The 23013-nt window shown below is 36.5% G+C and overlaps 1 protein-coding gene across 8 annotated transcripts in view; it reads left to right on the top strand.

Moving 5' to 3' along the window:
* The window catches only part of LOC129780249 (transient receptor potential-gamma protein), a 313946-nt gene that overhangs the window by 3561 nt on the left and 287372 nt on the right, over nucleotides 1–23013 (top strand). For 5 of the 8 annotated variants that reach the window (XM_055788307.1, XM_055788306.1, XM_055788309.1 and 2 more), the window contains exon 2: nucleotides 14525–14909. The gene's annotated coding sequence lies outside the window, so the exon portion shown is untranslated. The other 3 variants (XM_055788305.1, XM_055788304.1, XM_055788303.1) reach the window with 2 other exon arrangements.

Genomic DNA, 23013 nt, shown 5'->3' with positions numbered 1-23013 from the left:
GAGGGTATAAGCAGCGAATCAAGAGTTATCTAAAATAAATGCTTCGATATCGTTTGACATTTTGACTCTTTGTTGTGGTGCGTTTTAGACACGCATATGGGCATCTTACCTCGCTTTTTTAAGAATGGTGTAATATAGATGCGTTTAGAATTCTCCTTATTTCTGTTGTTTTGCCTAAACGTGATCGTTGATCGCTCATTTCATTACAGAGAAAACAAACGTGGCTACGTTGTGGATGTGAAGAAACGTTGAAATCTGTAGTAAAAATACATGTTTCATCCTGTTTTGCTTAACAGGGGTGTCTTGCCCGGACTTCCCCTATATCGTCTTAGGCGGCGGTGACACTGGATGCAGAAAAGTGGTCGTACGAATTGTATGCAGTAGCGAAAGTAAATAACCACATTGAGTTGTATTGGTGTGGCTACATTGCTTCCCCCTTGCTTCGTTCGAGTTCGTCAGCTTCTATTGAACAAAATTGTTTGTTTCTTTTCGTACAATCGAATTTTTGTGCGTAATCCTATCCAAAGTAACCTTAGCCTTAGGAGTTAGCAGCACCATCTCAGGTAGGAGTGAAACGTTGTGGTTGTAAAGATATGGGTCATTTAAGCAACTTTGCATACTTGAATTATTCAGAAAATAATTAGAATACTTTTTTCAAAAGGGTCAACATTTTTTTTTCTTGGTTTTTAACAAAAAAAAAAAAAAAATCAAAAACTATGATACCTACAAAATTCTGGCCAAAGGATGAAATGTAGGAAATTGTTTAAATTTTCGTAGAAAAATGCCAACATTTTTTTTTATTTTCGCTGAAAAATGAATTTAACATTTTCTAAAAAAAAAACTATATACAATTACAATTTCCAACAAGTCATCCATACATCGGAAGATGGGCACTTTTACTGGGAAAAAGTTTTTCTAACAACAACTTTTTCATGTTTTCTTTGAAAAAAATACAACTAATCCTGATTTTGTTTAAAGTAATGATAGCGATATAATGTATTTCACAAAGTTTAGATATTATTAAAATATGAAATATAAGGCATTTTTGTATGAAGACTTCTGAAAAAAATAATGTCCTACTTGTAACATTTGTGTGAGTAAATTCTTGCGTTTGACATGTTCTTGACATGCTACTAAATAGAGAATAGTTTTCAGGACATGTAAATCACAATAATTTTTGTGTGTTCTTATAGATTTTGTAGATATTGTAGATCTTATAGTTTTTCAATTAAGATTTTTCTAAAAAAAAAATTTGAAAAAAAAACACACAATTTCAAAAAAAGATTCTCACAAAAAATCTATCACCCCTACAAAATTTTAGTCAAAGAATGAAATGTAGGAAATTATTTATGTTTTTATTGAAACATATCGAACAAATTTTTGAGAAAAATAACTCATGAAAAAATATTTTGAAAATTAAAATTCATTTTTCTCGAAAACATGTTTTTTTTTAATTCTAGAAAAATAAATATAAACATCGGAAGATGAGCTTGAGCTTGAGCTTGGGTAGACTGTACAATTCGTAGTTGCTCTCCGTGATTGACCTGAACCAACCAAATTGCACAAAGAACACACAGAATGACGCTTGGGACTAGCAAATCATTCTCGTTGTGCAATTTTCGGTGATTCGAGCTTTCAATGATCAATAACGACGCCGGCCACGTCCTTACAGTCACCATGGGAAGGGTAGGAATGTTAGTATGATATTCGCCGCCCGAAGGCCAGAAGGGTTCCTAGCGTTTATCATGGAAGGGATAGTTTGTTAGTGGGAAGGGGTAAGAATCAGGATTCACTGTGGTAAGTGATGTGATTATGCTAACGCAAACTAGAGATCACTTGACGAAACGAAAACTTGAAAACCAAATGCATTTCGTAGCCGTGAAGATATTAAAGGGTGACCTGAAAAGGTCTCTGCAAAAGGATCATAACTCTGGTAAGTGAATTAATTTTGTAAGCGTGGACCCAATTACTCGTTGAAACGAAAACTCGAACATCAAATGCATTTGGTAGCAGCTGAACGGTAACCTGAAAAGTCTCCTCTGTTCAACGGAGCAAAAACTCGAAAATCAAATGCATTTGAAGATTGAATATATTGAAGGGTCACCTGATAAGGTCTTATCAGACTCAAATGCATTTGGTAGCAGCTGAACGGTAACCTGAAAAGTCTCCTCTGTTCAACGGAGCAAAAACTCGAAAATCAAATGCATTTGAAGATTGAATATATTGAAGGGTCACCTGATAAGGTCTTATCAGACTCGGATCGGACTTAATACTTGTGCCTAGTCGCACGTCATGCTCTTCCATTGTAATACACGGAAATCACGGAAGTTTTCCGAATTGGGACTCTAGCATCTTGAACCTAGTCTTGCAATTTATATTTGAACCTCGAAAAGGAAAACTTGATACCTGCGATTTGGATTTGTAATAAAAACTAACAATTTCTCAAGTAATCATTCGAGCAATTATTAACGAAATCATTGTTCTTGTAGTAAGGGTTAGAATGACATAATTGAAGGAAAAGCAACGTCAATCCTCTATTCAAAAAAAAAAAACCGAAAAGGAGATACATACAAGAAGAACTCACTGATATTCAAGGTGAACTACTAATCCCAAGAAAAAACATGGGTGAGCAAAAGAGACAAATGTAAGTTAATTCAAACTTTTCTCTCGACCTCCGTAACATTCTCATGGTCGAAACGCACACTACATTGAATATTCTTGCATGGAAATCTTATGGCCGCTTGTACATACACATCAAAGTCAACGTCTAGATCGATGTTACGTTGACGTCAATGCGCTCTTTACCACGAAGACAATATTAGATATATAAAAACCTCTAAAACTATTGGATCTTCTAAAACTCTAGAATGTCGTTTAGATTGAATGCAACTTCGCGCGAAAATGCGGCTGCACAAATCTCACGCAACTGCGAGAAGTAAACAACGACATAGAACTGCACCGGCGTGGCTACACCGTCCGCTCCGCCTTGCCGTGACCGAAATCGTCTGCCTCGAACAAACAAAACAGCCTGCCTCCATCCGTCAGCTATCGCACAATCAAAATATGCTCTCCGATCCAATCCTCTCACAAAAACTCGACTGTACGTCAACCGACGAAAAGAATCAAACTACCTTGGTCTTCCGAAGCAAACGAGTCCGTTCTGGGAAGCAAGGCAACCACACCAATACAATCACATGTTTGCTGGTCATCCTCCACGATCGCGCACTCGTAATGCCACACTCCCACACGCAGCCGCACCCGCCATCACCGCAGTCTTCTACTGACTGACACTTTCTCTCGCACACAACACCGAGAGACTTGAAGCGGATTGCATTTCGGATCGGTTATAAAAATAACAAATTGTTAATAGTACTTAGCTGGGATGTTGATGTTTCTCGATACAGTTGGATCATTTTGCTGGCAGAATTAGTGGTTAGTGGATTCCATCCTTAATACCACTGCTTTAAAAAACATGCTCTAAAAAGCAAGCTACCACGCATACACACATAACCACGGTACACGAGAGAGTTGAAAAAAAAACAACGCCATAATCTAAATATAAACATCGGAAGATGGGCTCTTTTATAGAAAAAAAGTTTTTTGGACAACAACTTTTTCATGTTTTTTTTTTGAAAAATTACTATTAATGTTTCACTCGTAACCTTTTTTACCTATAAATTATCGTGATTCACTGCTAAATTTTTTTTATTTAGAGCATGTCAATCGCGAGAATTTACACACAAAAATGTTACGTTACGCATACAAAAATGCGTTATACTCCAGAAACTATGAAATATATATAAGTAGATGTCTCCGACGAAAGTTCAAATTTTAATGAGATCTAAAACTTTGTCGAATACATTATATCGTTACCATGACTTTAAACAAAAATAGTATTTGTTGTAATTTTTTCAAAGAAAAGATGAAAAAGTTGTTGCTAGAAAAACTTTTTTTCTGTAGAAGTGTATCCATACATCGAAAGATGGACAGCTTTCGATGTATTATTGACTTGTTGGAAATTGTAAAGGCTATTCATATATATCTATTTTTTGAGAATTAAAAAAAATAGGTTTTTGAGAGAAATGAATTTTAATTTTTTAAATATATTTTGTTTAAACTTAAGTTTTTTTTTATGAAAATTTGAATAATTTCCTACATTTCATTTTTTGACCTGAATTTTGCAGGTGTTATAGTTAGGTGTTATGTTAAAAATTCATTCCAAAGTATTAATCGGCACTAATTTAATTAAGTTATTTTCATAGTTAATTTTGTTAAGTGTAATTTTCCCGATTTTTTAAAAATAGTAAAATTTGAAAAATATTATTTTTTAGAGATTCATGCGAAATAGAGATGCCTGCAGATTGTGTCCATATAAATTTGACATGAATCGGTTCAGTAGAACTTGAGATATCGTGTACGCCAGTTTGAAAAAAATAGTTTCGAGAAAAACACGTTTGAAGTTCATTGTTATGACTGTACCAGGTTAGATATCACTTCATTCGTGAAAGAAAAGAACTTTACTTTAGAAAAGTAAAATGCTGTTTAAAACGATTTTTCTTACGTTTCCCGATTTTTCAAAAAGAATGAAATTGACAAATATTATTTTTAGAGGTTCATGCGATAGAGAGATGCATGCAAATTATATACATATAAATTCGACATGAATCGGTTCAGTAGAACTTGAGATATCGTGTACGCCAGTTTGAAAAACTAGTTTCGAGAAAAACGCGTTAGAAGTTCATTGTTATGGCCGTACCAGGTTAGATACCACTTCATTAGAATGGCTCTAACTCGGTGAACAATAGGATTTTCGATAAGTACTTTCTAGACTATATTCTTGAATTCTGAAGTACAGAAATATGAAGGAAAAAAAATTGTTTTTTTTTTTCAAATTTCTAGACTAGAATACTGCCTTAATCAAATAACAGGAAGCAAAAATTTTCATTCAAAACAGGGTACGTTTATGAAAAGGTAGTCTGGACTGACTAGTGCATCAGTAACAGTGAGGCTGTGACGTGTTAGCTTTGCGAGTATCATGGATCGGTATATTGAATTTGTTTAAATAAGTTTATTTCTTTTGTATTTTAGCTAAATGTATATGTTTATTCATTGCTGCGTAAAGATAATCTATTTACATCTATTTACACCTAGGGAAAATTGTGGTTCGGTAATTCAGAGTTTAGCTTCCTGAAGCTCTCTGTAGCTCTTCGATACCTCCTACTGCAGTGCTTGAATTAAGCTTTCAGAACTAGCAGAATCACTAGGTTTTTCATTAGAGATGTTGATAGTGCTGCTCCCGATTTCATTTGACGGAATATCCCATTCGGGATAGTCATGTTTCGTCCCATTAGAAAACTGGACCAACTTCGCGGATGGTAAGGATGATTTATGATTTTTTACTCTCGCTTGATGTCAATCAAGACCTTTCGGCGAGCCGTCCGTTTTGATTTCCCGAGGCATGAGAATCGTTGGCCTTTCTGACAGTAGGAACAGCTAAAAATAAACATTTTTGTGTAGTAATTGTAACTACAATATGGATTTGTTCAAATTTACCTGTTTGTATCAGTTTTCGACGATATTGTACTTCCAAGTCATCGATATGAAAGAAACAATCTGGACTGAAGTGAAGCGAGCAAATGTACATGTGTTTAGTATTGCTGTTTAGGTCCAGTCCAAAGAATCGAAGTCATTTCTTCCAAATATTGACATCCCTTGGGGATCGATGGAATGATAATTTGTGGGATATGTTTTCATAATTCGAGTTGGACTCGAGCCAGGGTATCAATGGCTAAACACTCACGCATCCGGGTGCCACACATCGAGCCATAGAGTTATCTGAAAATAGAAATATTTTATAAATATATTCCTTCGCAGTCGGGCCGCCGTAAAAAGACCACTTCAAAAAGCAACACAGAAACAACACATCCTGGGTACTAGTTCCGTTATTTTAAATTTAATGGTTCACTAACTCCTCTATCTCACGTATTATTGACATATTTTCAAGTAAAATGTAGCAAAACACGTAATATTCGCAACAAAAAAAAAACACTTGTTATGAATTGCTTTGCGATCGCTGCTTTCCGTCAAAGCTAAGATGTCATAGTTGAGAGTGTATAAGTAAATCGTGTCGGACACACTTCGAGTCCAGGATACCTTCTCATAAACGTACCTTGCATTCAAAAATCGAACATTGACAAATGTACATCCGTAATCGCTAATTTGTATAGATCGCCTTCTTTGTTAAACTAGATGATGGCTTAATAATGCAGTGCTGCCAATATACTACGAGAGGATAATCGCCAGTATTCATATTTCATCAATTATTAAATACAGTAAAACCTGTTTTTGTGCGGTTTTTTATGCGAATTTTTGATGAAAATGCATCAAAAATCTCTTGCGATTTGTTTTGTGCGGTATTTGATAAATATTCAATCATCGGTCATTTTTTTTCTATCTTTGATATGTATTGAATCGCTCTACATATGGACTGTGTTAGCTAAAACCCATTCTCATGTTTTTTTGTTTGTTTTAAGGTTTCAGTAGGAGCATATTGAAAGGAGCAAAGAGTTGATTATATGATCAGCGCAAGTGAGCAGCGCAAGTGAGCAGAATAAAGGAAATCGAATGTTGAGCACCAATAGAATCATTAGGATTTAGGTTATTTTCTTAAGGATTTTTGTTATACGGTTCCTATCCACCGCATAAAAACTGAGCGAACACTATTTTTTGTAGCGAACACTATTTTTTAAAGCTGCTGGTTGAGTTTAGTACGGTTTTTGTGTGTGGTTCCTTTCCCCCGCACAAAAACAGGTTTGCCTATAAACCATCTATAGTCACTCAAATTCATAATCGTACTCCATCATGCAGATCTCTTTTCCCTTCTTTTGAAAATCGAAAACAAGCTTTCGGAACCGTCTATTTAGATAAAATCACAGTTTCATATGAGAGTTGAAAGGTTTGCTATCTGTTTCCAGAATAATGGTTTTTATTTTTCTGAAAATGGCGAATGTGTGTGTAATGTACGAAAAATGACTCAAACTCATAATCGTACGCTGGTTGAAATCTCGACTCGATTTCGAAGGCGTTGGTCAATTTCCTAGTTCCATCATTATTATGGTATCCCTTGTTCATTGCAAGTATCTTTAGCTGTCTTTAGTTTTATCTACGAGTTGTTTGGTGTATTCAGAAGGTATATTTATCAATTTTTTCATTAAGTGGTTTTTAAAATCGTTGTTTTTAGAAATTTAATGGTTTCTAAATTTCCTACACAGATAACCTCCTAAGTTTTTTACAGGGATTGATGTCGGAAGATTGTGGAGAAATATCAATCACTTTTGAGTAATTGTAATGTAACCATGTGCGAACTTCATATGTCTTGAGCTCTGGGTCATTGTCTTGGCAAAACTTGAATCCTCGATTCCATCTCATTTTCTTCACACTTTGCTACATCCTACACCTTTAGGATGTTCAAGTAAACATTCTGATCCATTACACCATCGATAAAAACCAAATTGAGCAAACAAAAAGATTGTAATGTGTCTAGGAAGCGCAGCTTGAATGCCCGAGCACAGAGTGACAAACCGTTTCTTAGTAAAAAAATATCAGTAACTTCAATTTGATTATTCCAAACAGCATGAAACACATCAATGTATTACTGATAAGATGTTATTTCCATAGATGGGTCCTAATTTGATATTTTTGACTCCTATGGTTATCGTTTCGTATGGAGTTTCGTATAAACGTAAAAAAAATCTAAAAGCAATGTTCAAACATGGTGGTGGTGGAGGGATCATATGAGTGTGCGTGTTGAGGAATTTGGTTTTCATTGGGTCAGAATTAGGATTGGGCGATCTTGGATCGATTTTCAGAAGATCGATCTTTTCCATTTCGATTTCCGATTTTTTGGATCGATTCTTTGTACCCGAAAAAATCGTAAAGATCGATCTTTTCGATCTTAGAGTTTTTTTCAATGTACATCGATTTTAATCTCACCACCTGACAAATTTTATGAACATAATGTCAACATTTGGATAGCATTCGGGGATGTCAAATTAGTGATAATGAATAGGATTGAGCTATCCAAGATCGATATTTAGAAAATCTGTCTTTTTCTCTCCGATTTACGATTGATTACGGATTGATTCTTCCTACTCCAAATAAAATTGAGAAAATCGATCTTTTCTTTGCTATTTTTCCAATCTTTTTGACCGTAGATTTTTTTTTTGTAAATTTGTTTTTTTTTTGTGAACAAAAACAAATTTACTCTCACAAAAATCCACAAATTTCATAAACATTGAATCCTTTGCAAGGTTGTCAAATTAGTGGTCGTAAATTCAGGAGAAACAGTTATGTAAGTTTGGTCATTACAAAACAAGTGGCCACAAGTTATATTTACAGCATCACATTCACAAGACTGACAGTGAAAATTGTGATGAGATGGGATGGTGACATCAGGTCCAGCTGAAGCGTTCTTCTCTAGAACAGAGATTACTAGCAAGATTTCAACTAAATGCCAGGCGTATGATACGATTGAATTCAACGGGATTATTGTCAGCAGAGTTCTGGATGAACATCAGTTGCTGAACTCTGATGATAATTTCATATAATTTATTTGATTAAATAATTCCTTAACGGTTCAAGATGAATCTTGTGGAAAATACATTTTTCTAGGCTTTCAAGTTTTTTGTGACTTACATTCTGAGAATCAAACTGAAATGCCTTTGATGTTTGAATGGAAATGTGAAATGTTTATTTCATGTATTAGAAAAAGACAATACTTATATAAAACAAGTAAATATTCACATTGGCATTCGATTTTTCAAAGATCGATTCAGCAAAGATCGATCTTTTTCTAAAGATCGCCCAATCCTAGTCAGAATGTTTACTCGATCATCCTGAAGGAAAATATGAAGCAAAGTGGAGACAATGGGATAGGATTGAGTATTCAAGTTTTGCCAAGACAATGACCCAGAGCTCAAGACATATGAAGTTCGCACATGGTTACATTACAATTACTCAAAAGTTATTAATATTCCTCCACAATCTTCCGACAACAGTCCCAGTAAAAAACTAAGGAAGTTATTTGTGTAGGAAATTTAGAAAACATTAAATTCCTAAAAATAACGATTTAAAAAACCACTTAATGAAAATATTGATAAATATACCTTCTGAATACACCAAACAACTCGTAGATAAAGCTAAAGACAGCTAAAGATACTTGCAATGAACAAGGGATACCATAATAATGATGAAATAAGGAAATTGACCAACTTCGAAATCGAGTAGAGATTTCAACCAGCGTACGATTATGAGTTTGGTCAATTTTCATACATTAGCACATACATTCGCCATTTTTGGAGAAATAAAAACCATTATTCTGAAAACAGATAGCATACCTTTTAACTCTCATATGACACTATAATTTTATCTAAATTGAATGTTCCGAAAGCTTGTTTTCGACTTTCAAAAAAAGGGAAAAGAGATCTGCATGATAGAGTACGATTACGGATTTGAGTCACTGTATATCCAGAATCTCAATTTATCTTTTGTTTATCGAAGTGGGTTAGTGAAACAACTTAAGGTGAAGGTGGGAGGAAGCCATTGTAGTAGTATAGGTAAAAGCACGTGTTTTCATGGGGTACTAGTGTTTGTGAGAGAAGAGCAAATCACACAGTTTGTTTTGATTTTTGTACGTAAACAGAACAATTCACTTATCAGACTGTGTGGCGCTCCATTGACACGAGTCTTAGAATACATTCGAAAAAAAAACAATTCAATACTGAAGTAAATTGTGTGAACGATGTGTTCCGATGAACAATTGCAAATATAAATATATATAGGGGAGCCGCGGGTAAGACGGGCAGTGGGGGTATGATGGATAGGTGGTTGATTTGTATAGTTGCATTATGAATTTCAAATTTCTGTTGATGGGAAACCCTTCTATATGCTATTGTATAATATTTAAACCATCCTATGACAATGAATACTGATCAAAAGTGGAATAGAGAAACAAAAACCGAAAATCGAACATGATTCCGCGTGTGGATGTAACTTTTGCGGCATCGATATTAAGCATTTTGAGTGGTTCAATTGCGAAATTGAATTCGCTGATGGTTATATTTCGATTTGTGAGTTGACAGAGAAATACAGAGCTATGTACGGAAAAGTAAATTCATTCGTAAGTCTTCTTCTTATATGGCACTAACGTTCTTAGAGGAACTCCGCCGTCTCAACGTAGTATTACTTGCGTCATTTTCATTAGAACTTAGTTGAGATTTCTATGCCAAATAACACGCCTTGAATGCATTCTGAGTGGCAAGCTCTAGAATACGCGTGACCACAGTGCAAGTCAGAGGAAATTTCTTTGACGAAAAATTTCCCCGACCAGAACGGGAATCGAACCCGAACCCCCGGCATGTTATGTTTGACGCTAACCACTCGGCCACGGGAGCACATAATTCATTCGTAAGTGGTAAATTTAAATTATTGAAAAAATTGCACTGGGGGGGTTGAAATGGTCAGTCATATCCATAATCACATCCAATGCATGATGGAAAGTGAAAGGAAGAAGGGATTAAACTCTTTTTTATATTGCTTTCTCTTTTAGTTCTATTTCAGTTATTGGACGCACAAACACTGGGAGAGAGTGAAATTATTCCTCTCGCGAGCGATAAACCTCTACGCTTCATGTATTATGAACCTGTCCATATCCCCCCCCCCCCCACACTACATGTCCATTATACCCGCACCTATAAAAATGTTGTACTTTTCGGCTTGTTTTAATTTCAGTAAAAAAACATGGAAAAACACATGTTCATAAAACATTTGGCCAGTTATTCCGAAAACCAATATATTGAACTGTAAGAAACAGCTTTTAAATTTTTGAAAACATTTGTTTCCAAAGATATAATTGAAGTTTTCTTTAACATGTCCGTCTCACCACCATCTCCCCTTGAAGGTGTATTTGCATATGAAGTAAAATTCTGATCATACGCGAGCGTAACATGAGCAAATTTATAACACATGCGAATTGTGGCTCTTTTGGTATCAACAGTTCGATGTTGATAATTCCTTAATATTTTCCTTCGTTGGTCGTATTTTTTTCACATATCCACGTTGGAGAACTTTGACCCTTCTCTTCGTTGGCCGAGGCATTTTGATTGAATGTAATACTTTTCCGTTCACTATTGTTGGCAGCAGAGGCAGCCGTGGCAGAGTTCCGAGCTCTGCAATACAATTTTCTTAACCAATGTTAAAGTTGCTCAAATTTACATTATAGACCCATTAAACGCAACAATAATAATTGTATTGATATCAACACAATTTTATTTTATAGATTTTCGTGACATGAAACGCTATGACTCAGGAATAACATTTTATTGAGTGGTTTTTATAGCTGTTTCGATGATGTTGTCTGGCATCAGTGTCGAGAAAATAACGATGGTTTACCAATACAAACAAAACCATTGCGGAAATTTCAAAACTGAAGATTTAACCTTCAGAGCACTAGCTCAAGTTTTCCAACGTTTTCTACTATACATTGCGACGGTAGATGAAAATTTCTAAAACGCGCCGGCCGGGCAATTTGACCCGCCTGATTTTCTCGTAAACCAGCAAGAATATAAATGCAATGGATATAGGCAATTGTGCTAGTCAATGATAGAATCCTACCATGTAAGTTTTACATTTGTAACATGCTTTAAAAAAATAAGAAAAAATATTTTCTTTGGAAGCGATTTTCGATGTAATTTTCTGCACCATTTCTATAAGGTTTTTGTTGCTTGAAACCGATTCAGAGGCGATAACTGTGGGTCATATTTATTGAGTCGAGTTTCCAGTGAATATCTCAGATGAAGAAAGTGGTAAGAAAGGATTCATTTCCTTCTCAATTTGACATTTTCCGCATCAGCTTACCATCGGGCAGTATGGCATACCCTTGATCGGGGCAATTTGCTCGCTTTCGGCCGTAAGCATTCTCACGAGAGAAATAGCTTGTATGTGAGGGATGCCAGATGATTTTTTCAAATATCTCTGCATGGCACGAATAAATGTCTTCCAATGTAATCATAATGAACAAAAATGAGCAAACCATCACTATATTTCGAACATGATGTTCGATAAATCACACAAACAATTGTTTTTCCATACTTGGAAATGACCCCAGTATGTTTTCACAAACATTAATTGTCTTTACAAAATTAAATGTCTTCAAAACGAAAACATGTCTTCACATCTGGCAACTATATTATGTGCTCAGAGAATGCAGGAAAACAAGAGCGCGGACTGGAGAATTAACGCACGAATACTGGGAGAACACGCTCACCGGAGAAACGGTTTCTTCTCTTCGCTGGTGGGCATGAAGGGAATAGATTGATGGAATCTCTCATTCATATAAGCTGTTTCTCTGAGCTTTATAGTCTCTGAGAGAAACAACTCATGGGCATATTATACTTCTGCTGGGCCATTTAGCATCGTATGATTGGAAATTTAGAATTTGGGCGCCTTACAAAATAAAATTCGTAGCACTTTTGTTATTCAGTATCTAAAATACAGAACGCTTACAGATGACTGAGGGTTAACTAATCTAAGTACTGACGTAGTTGTTACCTTAAATTTTAAGAGCACGGTCAAGATAAATCCATTCTCGCTTAGGGGGAGCGTATTACCCACTTCTCCTATAATAGATTAGATTTTGATTGATATTACTTGACGGGAAGTGTGTGAAAACGATCATTTTCTTCACACTGTTCCGCAAAATTTGCGAAACAGTGTGAAGAAAATGATCGTTCGCACACACTTCCCACCAAGTAATAGTAATCAAAATCTAATCGATTACTCACCAAATATAAAATTTTCATCTGCCGTCGCAATGTATAGTGGAAAACGTCGTAAAACTCGAGCTAGTGTTCTGAAAGTTAACTTTTTATTTGTCAATTTTCCGCAATTGTTTTGTTTGTATTGGTGAAAACATCATTATTTTTTCGACACTGATGCCAGGCAACATCATTTGAAAACCACATAAAAACCACTCAATAAAATGTTATACCTGAGTCATAGCGTTTCATGTCCTGGAAATCAATTAAATATAATTGTGTTGATATCAATACAATTATTATTTTTACGTTTAATGGGTCTATAATGTAAATTTTGGCAACTTGAACATTGGTTGAGAAAATTGTATTGCAGAGCTCGGAACACTGCAACGGCTGCCTATGCTTCCAAAAATAGTAAACGGAAAAGTATTACATTCAATCAAAATGTCTCGGCCAACGAAGAGAAGGGTTAAGGCTCTCCAACGTGAATATGTGAAAACAATACGACCAACGGAGGAAAATATTAAGGAATTATCAGTATCGAGTTACTATGCGGAAGAACTTGTTAATATCAAAAGAGCCCCAATTCGCATGTGTTATAAATTTGCTCATGTTACGCTCGCGTATAATCAGAATTTTACTCCATATGCAAATTCACCTTCTATATATATTTATGTTTGCAATTGTTCATCGGAACATTTTGTTCATACATCTAACTTCTGTATTGAATTGTTATTTTTTTTTCAAATGTATTCAAAGACTCGTGTCAATGAAGCGCCACACAGTCTGATAAGTGAATTGATCTATTTACATGTGCTTTGCTCTTCTCTCACAAACACTATTACCCCATTTTTACACGTGGGTTTACCTATACTACTACAATGGCTAGCTTCCACCTTCACCTTAAGGAATATAAAAATGAGGCTTTTTATTTCCTTTTATTTTCTCTCTCAGAGTTTTACCAACAATTACCACATTCGTTCAGCAATAATACTGTATCAATGTGAATTGGTATCAATCAGGGGAATAAGTTTTCGCAAGATACTGAATAATTGATTTCAATGACGAGAAAACATAACCCGATTTCTACGCATTCAATTTACTTCATTCTGGGAAGAAAGAAGTTAAGGTCTGCCAAGCCTAGCATTTATGAAGATTGGTTCGTAGGAAAAACGTGTTTTGTTAGAAGAGCCCGTCTGCAGAGAAAACATAGTGAAGCACGATTTTTGGCATTTTGTTCGATTTATGCTACCCATCGTTTCGCTGACTTTCAGCGATAAAATAATCCTTTGTTTACTGATGCTATCATTTTATCGGTTTATTTACGAATCTACGGTTCGGTTTTCTGATTTCTTCTACCTATTTCGATAAGAGGGCTTCTGCCTTCAGTGACTAGGTAAAGCCTTGGGGCACAAATCGGCTTAAGAATCGATGCCAGGACGCAGCGCGTCCTGGAAGATTGTTTTTTTTTGCTCTGATCCGCACACCGTATGTGAAGCTTAACGAAACCCGTTGTGTTACGTAATTCCAACCACACCCATTTTTTCCCGTGTTGGCCCCAAAAAACATGTTATGAATATTGCACTCGACTCTTGGTATCTAATATAGTAACTTTAGCGATGCATTTTTCGATCAACCTCATAGTAATAAAACTCTCATACGCTCGATACCCATAGCTCCTGTGTAATAAATTTTCTTTTTTCCCCATACAGAAACAAATAATCTAATAGACCGCGCGCTGGACGGACGTGAGGAAGACCGAGAAAACCCGGACGGTTAGTGTGACCGAGATAAACGAGGGCCGGTCCAAAGCTAGAGGTGCTGCTGCTGCTACTGTTCTTCGCTCACATGAAAAACATCCGATAAGACCAGACGCGGAAAACGTCAAACCATCGTGGTCGGCAGCAGTGAGTGCGGGGGAGTGAAGTGCCAGTGGCAAACGGTGGAGGTGATTAAGCTGTATAAGTAGTGGCGGTGTAATCTGCGTGTAGGAAAACCGTGCGCAGGGTGTGAAAACAGTTGTTCGTTCCGGTCCGGTAGCGCTAGCAGTAACGACAACAACAACAACAACACCGACGACGATAACAACAAAATTCGGTAATTGGTGATGGGTGGAAAATTTTCCGTTGATAACGATACGGTTTCATTAGGTGTGTCTATCCGTCTTTTTGCTTCCTATTTGTCGAAGAAGTGCACCACCTCTACTGATTGACGTCAGTGGGTGGTTGTGGGCATAGTGATTTAGCGTCGTGCTCTCGATCGTGACAAAATGGCAATGCTATGGGGATTGATCCCAAAGTTGACAAATCAAATTTAGAAGTTTGACTCATTTTTTTGCCGTCACAAGAAAGTGTGTTTATGTAATACTGTGGTGTTTCTGGGCTTTGATTTCTGAATCACAATGGGGACAGATTCAGGAACGGTGCATGTAGTGCGGGGGTGTAATGATCACGTGACGTGAATTTTCATCACCGAAAGTTAGAAGCGGAGCATTTTTTCTCTCCTTTTTTAACTTTTATACTGACGTTCACGCTGATGATACTGATGATGCTGCGATAACGATGATGGCCAGGAGAGGCACATAACGGAAGAAGCTACGGCGCGTGGTTTTTCGGAGCACATCTCCGGTTCATCAGGGACACGCAGTGGAATGTTTAATCAGGCGAAACACTGAAAAGGTATTTATCATTATGTAATATAAGTTGTTCTCTATTTCATGTGGTTTCGGAGTGAGTGATTAGTGCTCTACATGTGTTGTCAGTTAAGAATGTTGAATAGATATGAGAATTTGGAACGTATCAAAGGAATTTTCCTTTACCAGCTGTAACAAATGAGTGGTTTTCGACTTGTACTGGCACACGCGTGTTCTTGAACTTGCACAGCATAATTAGTTGTTATTCAGCAACTTCTGATAAGAATGTACCAAGCGATACATATTCCCCCATGGAACGTTAGCGTCATCAAGATAGAAGAAGCTGTAATAAATTAGCAATTCCTAGAAATAATTTATTTCATAACTTTATGCTGGTGTGCAATCGATGCTCAAGATATGTTAATCATGGAGTGTATCTTCTACAAAATTTTCAATGTTTTACAACCATTGCTGCTGTTGGGGGTCTCCGTAGCCACATTGGTTGCGCGTTCGCTTAGTAAGCGATCGATCGTGAGTTCAAAACTTAGGACCTTCATTGACCATCTTTGTGTTGTTACAGAATAGCTACGTCCACGCAACAATCATCAGCGATGGAGATCGATCCACGGTCGAAATAAGATTGATTCATCCATACAACTGCTCTGCTCTGCAAGACACATCGGGCTGCTGTTCTATAAATAACTCAACAATGATCATTCAACTGTCTCCGCTGTCTGGTGGTCCAACTGGATAATGGAAGAACAGAAAGAATACTCTTACGCCTAAATGGCTACTGTGTGAATGTACCATATGTAATGGTATAGAAGGAATACTGGCGAATGGCAACTGTGTAATGTGCTAATTTTAGATATATGATAACCATGTGACATGTACACGATTAAAATTCGGCTCTGTTACAGCTAAAATGCTAATGAGCCTTAAATAAATAAATGGGATAAAAAAAACCATTGCTGCAAACTTATTGCAGTGGGATTGTTACATAAATATGCACACGAATTATATGAAAAATAGCCCCGGAGAGAGCCTTCTAGTTGTTGTCACTTACTCGTACATTCACACTTCCGTTCATCTTGTTTCCTTGCAAATGTTCATCTATTATACAGATTGTATACTGCCGTCAAAGGGACGGTCGAATGCAGTGAAGTATGACTACGTATATACAATTCGTCTTCAAAATTTGGTGCCAGGAAACGGTGTCGAAAATGACACAAAATGCCTGTACTTTATAACCAACTACCAACCTTTGGTCCATTGACACCGCACTGGCCGTCGGCAACAACATTGATATGGTTGTATTTGTAATTACAACTAATTCTATTACAACTAATTCTATTATGATACAACAACTAAAGACAAACAGATTATTTCAATAATTACGAAAATTCACGATGGCCGAACATGATACATATAGTTATAACCTGATAACAGGTATGGGCAAAATTGCATCGAAATTCGTTCAACAACACTCATTCACAGATAAAACTTACCCTTCTATTCTCCGTTTATGCCTCACTTTATTTGAGACAGAAAACATTCACCTATCCTCTTCGCAAAGTTCATTCTCGATTAGAACGGAAAAATACTGTCTCGATTCCGCTCATCTGTTCTCAGATTTTATTGCATTCCCTCATTTGCCTCTCGGAATGACGTTATGAAACTTTTGCTTGGGCCAGCGAGTGTTTCTGTAAAATCAATCGTTTTTCACTCAAATAGCAATCATTGAGCCTCGATCGCGGCAGTAAAATATAGGTAGATAGTTGAAATCGAGTTGTTTCCTGTGCACTATTGCAATGACATTTTTTTTTGTTTCTAGTATGAAACGATTTAAGCCAACGCAAAAGACCATATTAACGCAAGTTATTGGTGAGCGAGAAGGGATTCATGTGCACCTGGATGCTGACAAGGAAAAGAGTACAAGAGGAAATACAATCATACATACACGCAGATTCAGTCTATCTTGACTCACTCGTTATTTTGTTTCGTGCGATCTTTCCAAAGGAGTATTCATTCATTGAATGTTGTTTTCCACTCTTTGTTTTGTTATGTTCACTATCACTCCTGAATGAAGATGGTCGGGGAGTGTAAAATGATTCATCGTGCAATCTCAAGATTGCTTGCCGCATTCTTTTCGCCATGAATATTCCAAGCAGATACAAGAGTGATTTATAATTAGGTGTGGAGAAATGAGCGAATGAACTTTTCCATGCTTTCCTGATAATGAGGAAACTTAATTCTTTATAAGGCCGTAGCAACAATATTACCAACCAGAATACATTTTTTTTCGATACACTTGGAATATTGTCTCAATATTTTGCTTAACTAAAAACTTCTGAAGGTATTTGGGAATACTCCAATTTTTTTAGGGCTTCTAAAAACATGCGATATTAATTGGGAGTAATTTTTATGTCAAAACCTCGATTTTTAGAGCGCCGGCAGAATATTTGTTATTTAAATTCGTTGAAAATGCAATAAGTTGATAAGTTTTTTACTGGGAACGTTCTATTTAGGATCTACTGTGTAAGATTATGCATTTTTTGTCAATAAAATAAATGGAATATTTGATGAAAAAATCAAATTTCCAATTTTTGCTGTGTAAGTCTATATAAAAAACATTATTTTTCGTTATCAGGGCCCAACATCTTCGCAGATGAAAAATGAAAATCGACTCTCTTCTTAGTTGCTTTGCTTTGACTATGACTACTTCGGCATTCGCCGTCAACATAACATAAATTGATTAGAAATGAATTGACTGGCATTAAGAGCGAGGATGAATGATGAACTATTCTAGCATATGGTTATTCTTATTGACATGACGAATAAATACAATTCTGTCACTTCGTTCAATCTGACTTCAATCCACCACTTCTACTCCCCCTGACATGAATCTCATTGTACACAATCTTATTTTAACGTCCATACCAAGTAAAACGAAAACTTGTTTCCTAATGCAAAAAATTTGCTACATCTTTAATGGACAGCTCCATTGCTGACCCAACGTGAACTCAAACATCGATACATGCATACGTGATATATGGGAGAGAATCGAATTCGAAATCTTTACAGTCCCCTGATTATCCTCAGTTGGATGTGACTTTGCCGAGCCCTGCTCGCTTCACTAAAAACATTGTTCTGATTTTTGCATAACCAAAGGCGCAATAAGAATTATAGATTATGGATTTTTTTTCTCACGTAGCGTTTGTGATTTGCGAGGAAGATTGTTTCTTAAGCAGTCCGAAAGATCTAATCTAAATGTTTTGCAAAAAGGAAATTGGACTCAAACTAGTGAAATAAGTTTTTGACGTAGGACTACGTCTTTCATTTCAATACCGGGGTGTAAAATCAAAGTTTCGAAAACGAAAGCGTTACGCCGGAGACCGAGATTTTGAGCGTTAATAGCTCTTAAACAACTGAACGTAATGGTATGATAAACACTTCATTCGAAAGATAAAATGTCTACGCGTTATATACATGTTACTTTTTCATCCAAAAACTCGTTTCAAAAGCCTTAAAATTGATTTCAAAACAGGCTATTGAAATCACCAATCGGTATATAAGCGAGCGCCGCTCGTAAACCCACTCAGTTATAATTGAACAGCGATTGGAGCATGTTGTCGCTGTTGTGATGAAGCTAACTACGTTTATCATGAAAGCGTTGATGAACGGTGTCACCAAGAGCCTGTTTGTGCATCTAAGGCCAGAAGGGAATCCATCAAGAGGAGAGTGATGCCACGGTTCCGCTTGAAACATCGGAGCAGCCACCACACACACACACACATATACGCGCGGAACTTTCGTTGCTATCATAGTTGCTGAAAAATAATCTGCCAGTTCCCCTGGGAATTGAAAAATACATTCATGCGAAAGAGTTTATTTTAATGTTTTTTATCCATATAACACTGCAACTAAATACATTTGGTTTTGTGATTTTTCAATCAATCGCAATTAACACTTTCGACGCCCCGTCACCTAGATATGGGTGACACTTTCCTCGCTCGAATTGAGTAGGATTTTTAAAAGGTATTTGATAGAATAGGCACCTAAATGTAACTATAGGATATGAGGAAAAATAATAAAATCATAACCATAATATTATACTGTTTATACTATACTTTTTATTAATCTATAGTACGGATGGTTTGTACTGCAGTTTTTTGCAGAACCCCTATACTATGACTTTGGCATGTGTTATTGTCATCAATTCGTCTTCAATTTAAAACAAACATTGCTAGATCATGTAAAAGTTATCTATAAACTAAGTTTGATCTGCATTTTATAATTTAATCGCAAGTTGGCTCTGCAAGAAACTCAAAAACGTCGCGTTGGGCGTCGAACGTGTTAACAGGAAAGCTTCTGAATATTATTTTTCCCCATCAGTAGAAAATTTTCGTATCCAATATTGGATGCATAACATGAAAAACGGAAAATATTTCACATCGCGAAAATCAATTCATTTTCGAGCAAATAATCGCTTTCTACTCATATAATGCTGCGACCAAATACATTTCGTTTTGGATTTTTCAATCAAGTGCGATCAACGTAAGACCACGTCTTTCGGCAATTTATCTGAGGTGCAATAAATCTTTAGGAATTCCCGGTCTACGTGCACTGGCAAACGATGTATGTTAATTTCTCAATCGAGAAATGGGTGTTGTGAGAAAGGATTAGCGAACGCAAAAACGACAAACGGGAGAAGGAGATGTTTGGAGGTTGAAGGAAATTGGCAGAAAACTTCTTCATTTTATCTTTCGAATAATGTGATTCATACCACTTCGTTTTTCCAGAAAGAGATTATTAATGCTCATAGGAGGAATCGAGTCCTCCGAGGAAATTACCTAGCGCAAATTAGAGTCGGCTATCGATTGCGGCATTCGTACGCAAATAATTTTATAATGTAGTTTCATCAAAGTGATTTCTTCGATATAGGGAAATATTCACTACATCATGTCATGTATTTCATATTCTTCACTATCAAATCCATATCCATGGCACCTATCGGTATCGAATTTTTATCGACACCACGATTTTCGCTAAATGCTCCTTTCAGTTCGGCTTGTAACAAACTTTTCTTTCGTTAGTCTTTCGGTGGTAATGCACCACGAAAGCAGCTCGGAAAAGCGCATCAGCCGCAGGAAGTGTGAAGAAGTCACATCGCTATCTATTGGGAACATTGCGTGAAATTCGTCGCTATCAGAAGTCGACCGAATTGCTGATCCGCAAGCTACCTTTGAAGCATTTGGTTCGTGGAATTGCTCAGGACTTCAAAACCGACTTGGGCTTCCGAAGTTCCGTGGTTATGATGCTGCAGAAGCCTATTCGAAGATACCAATTTGTGTGCTATCCATGCAAAACGCGTCACATCATGCCGAAAGACATCCAGCTGGCCCATCGTATCCGAGGAGAGCGTGCTATATTAGCTTAGCATGTAATCAACGGCTCTTTTCAGGGCTTTTTTTGATGGATGAGAGTTCTGAAAAGTGTTTTACAAGCCGAACTGAAAGGAGCATTCAGCGAAAATCATGGTATCGATATAAATTCGATACCGATAGGTGCCACGGATATGGATTTGATAGTGAAGAATATGAAATACATGACATGATGTAGTGAATATTTCCTCATATCGAACAAATCACTTTGATGAAACTGTTTACCGTTTGTCGTTCTAAATTGTTGGGAAAGGGCATTATTTTTGCTGAGTAAATTTCAAGAAAAAATCCATTCCTTCTTTAAGCGTGATTCATTCTGCTTCAGATCAACGGAACAGTATGATAATCATTTCATACAAAAGATAAAATGTCCAAGAGTTATATGATTGCTATTTATTGACTCGAAAAATTGTTTCAATAGCTTAATGATAGCTTCGAAAACAGGTTATTGAAATCATTCGTATGTAGCGCGCCCACTTGGAAACCCATTAATCTTATTGGAATGTGAGATGGGGAAGCTCATACTCACGTCTATGCATTATGCTGTACTCTTCCAAATAATTTCGTTTTTGCAGGCCGAACTGAAAAATTTTCAGTCGAGTTAACTCTCTTTTACAGTAATGCAGTGAATCCTGATTTTTCTTAACCATTCCCACTAACAACTATCCCTTCCATGATAAACGCTAGGGAACCACCCTATAGAGGTGACCCTTCTGGCCTTCGGGCGGCGAGTATTATATTAACATTCCTTCCCTTCCCCTGGTGACTGTAAGGACGTGGCCGGCGTCGTTATTGACCATTTAAAGCTCGAATCACCGAAAATTGCACAACGAGAATCATTCTGTCATTCTGTAATTCTGTGTGTTCTTTGTGTAATTTGGTTGGTTCAGGTCAATCACGGAGAGCAACTACGAATTGTATAGTCTACCCAAGCTCAAGCTCAAGCTCAACTGACAGTGGCAAATATATTGACACATACTGTTTCAATAGTTTATTTTTTATCAATGGTAAATATGTGTTCTTTCTCATGTAAGGCTTATGTTCTCTGAAGTTGGAGTCGATTCGTAGTTGCCATGGCCTTATAAAGGGGTCGGCAAAAAAAATAAGTATACCCAGCATGCAGCGGACGAACCACTCATGAACTAAAGAAGGCCATGCATATGCCAGATAACAGAACTCCAACCGCGTAGCATTCTTCCAGCTCCACGTTCAGAGAATTAGGCCTCAGTCGAGTTTTAGACTCACTAGGATTAGGACAAGTCCTTTTTGTATAAAAAATAACGTAATGTTAATTTACGAATTAATTAACACGTCCATATTATTATATCTCCCATCTTTGGCGGAAAACTTTCCTCGTAAAGCGGTCAAAGTTTGAGTAAAGTATATGAAATCGGGGCTCCCAAAAAAAAAAGTTTTATGCCAAATGTCGTAAAATTGCATGAAACGTCGAAAAATATTTTTTTTTCAAAAATCGACATTCTGGGACTTAATTTTTTGCTTGAATACGAGGCAAAACGTTCGGTTTTGGGAGCCAACGAATAATGGTTATTTCGATTTTTCGTTCGGAACTTGCATCAAAATTTGCACCCAATGCAAATAATATACCCAATGCCAAATTATGGGCTTAATTGGACTTCATGTACTAGTGTCGCAGACGTTGAAAACAACAAAATCGCCGAAAATTCGGGTTTTAATTTTTTTCTTGATGCCAAATGTCTTAAAATTGCATGACACGTCGAGATTTACCCGTGTTTAGGAAAAAAATCCCGGAGCGTCGATATTTGACAAAATTTTTATTCAAAATGACAGTAGATCTCGACGTTTCATGCAATTTTAGGACATTTGGCATCAATTTTTTTTAAAACAACGATTTCATTCAATCCTTTCTTGGGTGATTTTTCGATTTTCAAAAAAACTCACACTTTGACCGCTTTGCGCTACTTTTCCTTAAGTGCGATTGAGTTGATATTTTGCATGAGGTTTTTTTTTCGAGGTGGTGAACATTTTTTATGGAGTAACTTTTTGAAATTCGAGATGACCATTTTCATTGGCACCCTAGTGTATATGCTTACTAGCGCTACGTGATTACGCCGAATCATTTTGCTAAGATTCGAACCATTTATAT

The sequence above is a fragment of the Toxorhynchites rutilus genome, chromosome 3, assembly GCF_029784135.1.
Source record: "Toxorhynchites rutilus septentrionalis strain SRP chromosome 3, ASM2978413v1, whole genome shotgun sequence".
Taxonomy (NCBI): Eukaryota; Metazoa; Arthropoda; class Insecta; order Diptera; family Culicidae; genus Toxorhynchites; species Toxorhynchites rutilus.
The sequence above is the reverse complement of the archived record's forward strand: the minus strand, read 5'-3'. Positions and strand labels throughout refer to the sequence as shown.